General features: G+C 41.3%; 1 pseudogene; it reads right to left on the reverse strand.

Moving 5' to 3' along the window:
* LOC105820776 overlaps nt 1-5,849 on the reverse strand; it is a 71,422-nt pseudogene extending 65,573 nt beyond the window's left edge.
* Nucleotides 5,850-6,259: the final 410 nt, after the last annotated feature.

Raw genomic sequence — 6,259 nt, forward strand, 5'->3', positions numbered from 1 at the left:
AAAAAAAATCAGTGATACCCAACAAAGCAAACTTTAGATGTGTTTCATAATAACAAGAAGAATGCCAATGGGAGGTTACAGCTGACTTTAGGGGATAGAGTCCCCTTTGATGACTTGGGACCCCCCACCCCCTCACCACCATTTGGCAGCAGAGACAGCTGGCCTGTTGCAAAGAGTTTGTGGGTCCTGAACTGAAAATGTGACAGGTTTCTAGGGTGGGGCTACAGTGGGCCAAACAATAGGATACCTTTTGCAGAAATATTTTGTATAAATGAAAATCAACACTGTGAACTCAGCTTCAAAACTGTTTCATTTTTTATTTTATTTTTTGCATGCTAAATTTTTTTATTATTTTAATTTCTTCTCGGCTTTATTGAGGTTATGACAAGTAAAATTGTATGTATTTAAAGTATAGACCGTGATTCGATATAGGTATACATTGTGAAGTGATTATCACACTCAAGCTAATTAACATAGCCATCACCTCCCGTGGCTACCTCCGCCCCAGTGAAAATACTTAAGATCTACTCTCAGCAAATTTCAAGTATACAGTACATTGTTATTACTATTAACTATAGTCTCCATGCTGTACATTAGGTCTCTGGACAAAACAGTTTTAAATACATTATTCTAAAGTATCCCTAGAGCTAACAGTTTTCCCCAAGCATCTAGGAATACACTTGGTCTTTGTTTCCTATGTTCTATTTTCAGTGAAAAGAAATAGTTTCTGTTTAAGTTCATTTGTGGCTTTATCAGGTATAAAAGAAGACTTTAGACTCATTTTCTGCTGTTCTCTAGTCTAGTAGAAACATATTTGTTGAACTAGCTGGACTGCAATTTTAAAAACTATTTTTGAAATTTGGAATAATAAAATAAATTGTAGTGTGTGTATGTGTTGTGCTTGTATTTTTCACATTTTCTGGGCTTTCCTACTCATCAGCTGTGATTTGGATTTGTAAAACTGGTGTCCTGTGTTAGAAACCGCTGATGATAATAAATTAAATGCTCATCAAAGTGAAAAATAAGGAAAGCTATTGCCAAAGTGCAAATGGAACCAACAAAACCAACCAATAAATAAATTTAAGAAAGAAAGAACAGTTGCACTGTAATTACTCACTGGGATTTACCAGAATGAACCTGAAAAAATTTAACATAAAACTGAATTCTTTAAATATAAAATTTAGGTATAAATCCTAATGGTGATATTAATTTTTTATTTATATAGTTTCCATATTAAAATAAAAGAAGTGAAATTATATATAATTTGCACATGAAGTAAGTTATGCTATTTATTTATAGCAGTTGTATTTTTTTTATATAATTGTTTTCATACTACCAAAGTCATCCATATACATTGTAAGATATTTAGGACATAGAGATTAGCCAAAAAAAAAAAAAAAAAGAAAGAAAAAGAAAAGAAAATGAAAATCACAGGTAATCATACCAGAGAATATCTGTGAATATTAGTGTACATCTTTCTAGTCCTTTTATCTATGTGTATTTATTTTTTTTTAAAAAAATGGTTTTGCCCTGGTTCTTCGAAACTGTCATTTAATTTGTTTATAATATGAGCAAGGGAGGAAACCAGAACGGAGAGGAAGGGAGATGAGATTTTGCAATGACTCTGATAATAACATACAAAACAAAGAATTGCTGGACAAATTAGAAAGCAGAGGGACATCATTCTCTATTGCTGTTACTATATTTATGCCAGACTAATAGCCCATGACTCCCTGAAATTCTCATCATCAGAGTCATATACATTTTTTGTGTGGGTTAAAAGCACATTTCCGTATGATTTAAGAATACATATAGAGGATTACATTTTCTTTTTTAGCCGTGGTCAATTTCAGAAACATTGGAAATTTCCGTTGAATATTTGAATTTTGCAACTTGATCACACGGATTTAGCAGTTAAGACTCTCACACATTTTCCTCTCTGATTTTAGCAGGGGAAAGGACTTGTCAGGAAGGGTCTTCAAACCTTCTGTGTCGGAGGCATGCACGACGAAGCAGAAACCGAGGCACGAAGCAGAAACCGAGGCGGCAACTGCAATAATTTCACACCCGAGCCAGAGGCCACTGTGCAAGTCTGCTAGGTTAAAAGCCAACTAAAACTAATCATGCAGGAAAAGAAGGTTAAAAAAAAAAAACTCACACATTTGCACAACTTCTGAAAATAAATAACAAATGTACTTATGCTTCATTATCAGAAAGATTTGCAACGGGGCACAGACAGGAGCCAGCATTAAAATAAGAACAAAAATAGCTGTGTGTTTCAGCAGGGTGTGTTACCATATTGTGCTCAACATGAGGATATTAATTTCACAGTTTTCATAGATAAGTTTAAACACAGGAACATGTCACAAATAAGCAGCAATCTCAGTGAGGATACATCAGCTGGGATTTCACAGTTTGCAATTTTTAAATTCAGCCGGGTCCCCAAGGGCCAATCAATATTGGTGGCAATTATTCTTAGTACACAGTCCAAATGAAATGGGTGTGTTTTTTTCTTTTTTATCAAGGTGGGAGATTGTGATATAGAAATAAGCAAATTCCCTTGTGGATGGCAATTGGGCTACCTAACAGCTGCAGCTAGTCTGCTATGGGGCCCTTTTGCTGTTCCTCGGGAATAGCCCAATAATGACCCCATTATTTTAACCCTTAAATGTGAGCAATGTTTGGTAGCTAGCTAGGAGAAATCTAGCATGTGTCAAACAAAGAAAGTATGAAAAAATAAATAAACAAACCGAGAGAACCTCCCAAAGCAGCTGCCGAAAGCATTACTTTATACACAGGTTTTATTTACACTCTTGGGTTTGGTTTCTAAGCCACAAACTCTCGAGGGCCAATGTTTGGGACACAGGCATGTTCTCACGAGGCAGAGTCAGTTTACATTCTAGAGAATGAAAGCTTTTTTTTTTCCTTTTTGAAAAATTTCTGAAAGGCAGATACTGAATTATGCAAATCCTTAGATTTTATTGTTTAGAAAGTCAGTTTTTCTGTTTTAAATTTTTGTTAATTTTGTAGGGTGAGAGGGTGGAGACTGGGAGGTGGTGAAGGAGGGGAATGAGGAACAGAAAATCAGGGGAGAATCGAAACCCAAAATGACAGTTCAAGTTCCTTTTCCTGTTGGGGCCCAAGTTTAAGTTATTCGACACTAACCTTGGGGGATGTGGCCAGCAGCACTAACAAAACTCAAGTCATCAGGCAGAAAAGGGACAGAAAAATGCACTTTGGTACAATAAATTAGGATTAATATGTGGTCGAGTTTCCTGATCCTTGGAGTGGGGCTTCTTTAGTCTTCAGCCCAATCCTAAATTGGGCTTTTCATCCAATTTTACTTTTATCTAATTAATCACTTAAAATGTCAGGTCGCTAGGAATGTAAAATTACTCCAATGTCATTTTATGTTAACTAATAACAAAACAGATCAAATCTGTGTGCTCTGTTTCTACTTGTGTTTTCAAACCACCGGTTCTCATACATCAATGCTGCAAGAAATGACAAATTTTGGAAAACAGCCAAAGATGCGAGCAGAAAAGGCCCATCATAAAAACAGCCTATTGGTTTTATAAACACAATGCTCCATTAGCTACTGTGGGACTGTGGATTTTTCCTTGTGTAATTTGGTTATGTTTCTCTCACTTTGAAATAGAAACTGAAATGAATCAAAGGGAAATTTTAGAAGAGTTCTGAGGTCATAAAAATCTATTTGACCTTTGAAAGTTGCAGGTACAGGTGGATCAACATTTATAAACTGGAGGGAACTCCAGGAGAGAGGTGAGGCAGAATGTGTGAGCAGAACTGACCACTATTGAATTTATGATGGTATTTAATTATTTCTCACCTAAAAACAGTGGATATGAATGAAGTATTCATTCACTTATAATTCTGAACTGCCTTTTTGTTAATCACAATTCTTTCAGTTTCTTTGAGAGAACGGATCAAAGTTGCCCGAAATTAGTGGTTGGAAGTCCGTATTCTAAAGCTCAAAAGCACTTTGTTTTCTACCCCTCCTCCCCAACTTTGAAAATGGTTTAGAATAAAGGTTGCTGATTGCAATGGTGATTTGTGGTTAATATCATTAGGCTTCTGGTTTGGATTAATGCTGCTAATTAGTTTCTGTCCTTGACTTTTTCCAATTAAAGCAGAAAGGCCTTGGTGCTAAACACCTGGGCAGATTACCTAATTAGATGAAAGAAACATACACAGTCGTTCACAGGTAATTATTTAAACTTTCACTGCTTGTTTTGTATTAAACATGTGATGAAAAGGGCATCCTTCCTACCCCACTGTCTGCAAAGTATCAGCTCCTGGGCAGGGAAGTCGGTTCTGGCACTGCCTTCGACACAGACAGCGTTGGGTCGCTCTGTTGTGCAAGTGTGCAGAAGGTGACAGATTTGGTTTTTTCCCCGCTAGACACAGGGTAAAACACACACGATCGTCGTTCCCACTCTGGTCCCCACATGTTCCTCTGAGAAGGCAGTGTCCTTTGTTCCACTTGGCTCTCTTCGGGTGCTCGGTGCTCTTGGGCACTCTTGGAAACATGCTTGTTTGTCCCACTGCTGAACCATGTTCAGGAGCCTCCAGGCTCTGAAGGTAGGACACCTCCTTTAGAATTCAGAATTAAAAAACCCAACCTCTGTGCCTGATGTTCTTAAAAAAGGAAAAGAACGAGAGCCACTCACATCCTTTTCGGGAGTGGCAGCATGGGTCGTTCCTGGCTTGCACGGCACAGGAAGAGTCAGGCCCAGGTGGACATGAGCTGGAGGTACCTGCGCTGAATCCACCTGGGACCTACAGAATGTTCTACCCTTCGAGGCGCACGCTGTGACAGTGGTCTCAGCCAGTGTATGTGATCTCAGCCCCATCCAGTCCCTGCGGACCAGTCCAAGCGTCCCTGGCGGTTTCCTAAGCACGCTCCGGCTTCCTTGCTTGGGTCTTTGCTCTTACTGATTCTCCCTCCATCGCATGTTGCACATCACAACTTCTTCTCTCGAAATTCCCTCTCCGCTCTGAGGCCCATCAGCCGTGCTGCCCTTTCACCAAAGCCTTGCCTAGAACCCTCAGCTGATGGGATTTATCTCTCTTTCCTTCGAAGAAGCCCGGTAGCTTTGCGTAGCTCTCCTGCAAGCCTTACTGTATGTTTTGTATTAGTGTTATCAGTTCTGTGATGATGTTATCAGCCTCCTCATTCGTTTGCTCAGCAAGCATTTGCTGAGAGCGTGATTCATGCTCCACAGACATTCTTCTAGGCGCTGAAGATTCAGTGATAACAGAGCAAACGTGCTTCCCACATCGAGCTTACGAGCCACCGGGAAGGAGGGCAGACGGCAAACAAGGGACACATAAATACATTTGATAAGGTCACATAGTCATGACAGCTATGATGGAAAGAATATTCCAGACAGGAGGTGATGGGGCTGATGTAGAAAAGGACAGCGCACACTCACTGGGGAAGCGCTGTTCTCGTCATTTCTATTCATTTGTCTGACCCTCAAGACAACCCTGTGCACAAGGAACCCCTGTTGATTCCGCTTTAGAGACGAGAAATCGAGGCCCAGAGGGGTTAGGAAGCTGGCCTGAGGTCACACAGCTGGCCAACAGCAGAGCTCATGCTCGCAGCCAGCACACGCACTCCTGGGTGGCCTGGCTGCCTTCCTTCTCACCACGGCCACAACAGTGACAGCTGTGGCCAAAGTTCTGGCGCTGACGGCAGTGTCCAGCACCGGGGTGTGCACTGTGGGGCCCTTGGGGGCGGCACTGGGACCCTCGCTGCTGCACTCCCGCAGGGCGGTTTGGGTGGGGCTCGCAGCTGCAGAGCTGATGTTCTGGTTATCTATCATTGTCTGAGTGACCATCCCGAAACTGAGGGGCTTAAACCAATGGCAATGTCTACATTGCTTATGAATCTGAATTTGGACAGGGCTTGGCAGGGATAATCCTTTCACCAGCATTGGCGAGGTAGCTTGACGGCTGGGACCATGTGAGCCCTGCTCACCCACAGGGCTAGCGGTCGATGCTGGCTCTTGGGTGGGACCTTAGCTGCGGCCATGGCCAGACACCTGCACATGGTTTTCCCAGAGGCTGCTTGGCTTCCTCACAACATGGAGGTGAGGTTCCTAGGGTAAGCATCAAGGGGTGGGGGAGGGAGAGAGAGAGAGAGAGAGAGAGAGAGATCGACAGAGGCAGAAGCAGTATCACCTGGCTTCATGTACCGTCTCTCCTACCATATTTTATTCATTAAGATAGAGTC

Source organism: Propithecus coquereli, unplaced genomic scaffold, assembly GCF_000956105.1.
Source record: "Propithecus coquereli isolate 6110/MARCELLA unplaced genomic scaffold, Pcoq_1.0 Scaffold54, whole genome shotgun sequence".
Taxonomy (NCBI): Eukaryota; Metazoa; Chordata; class Mammalia; order Primates; family Indriidae; genus Propithecus; species Propithecus coquereli.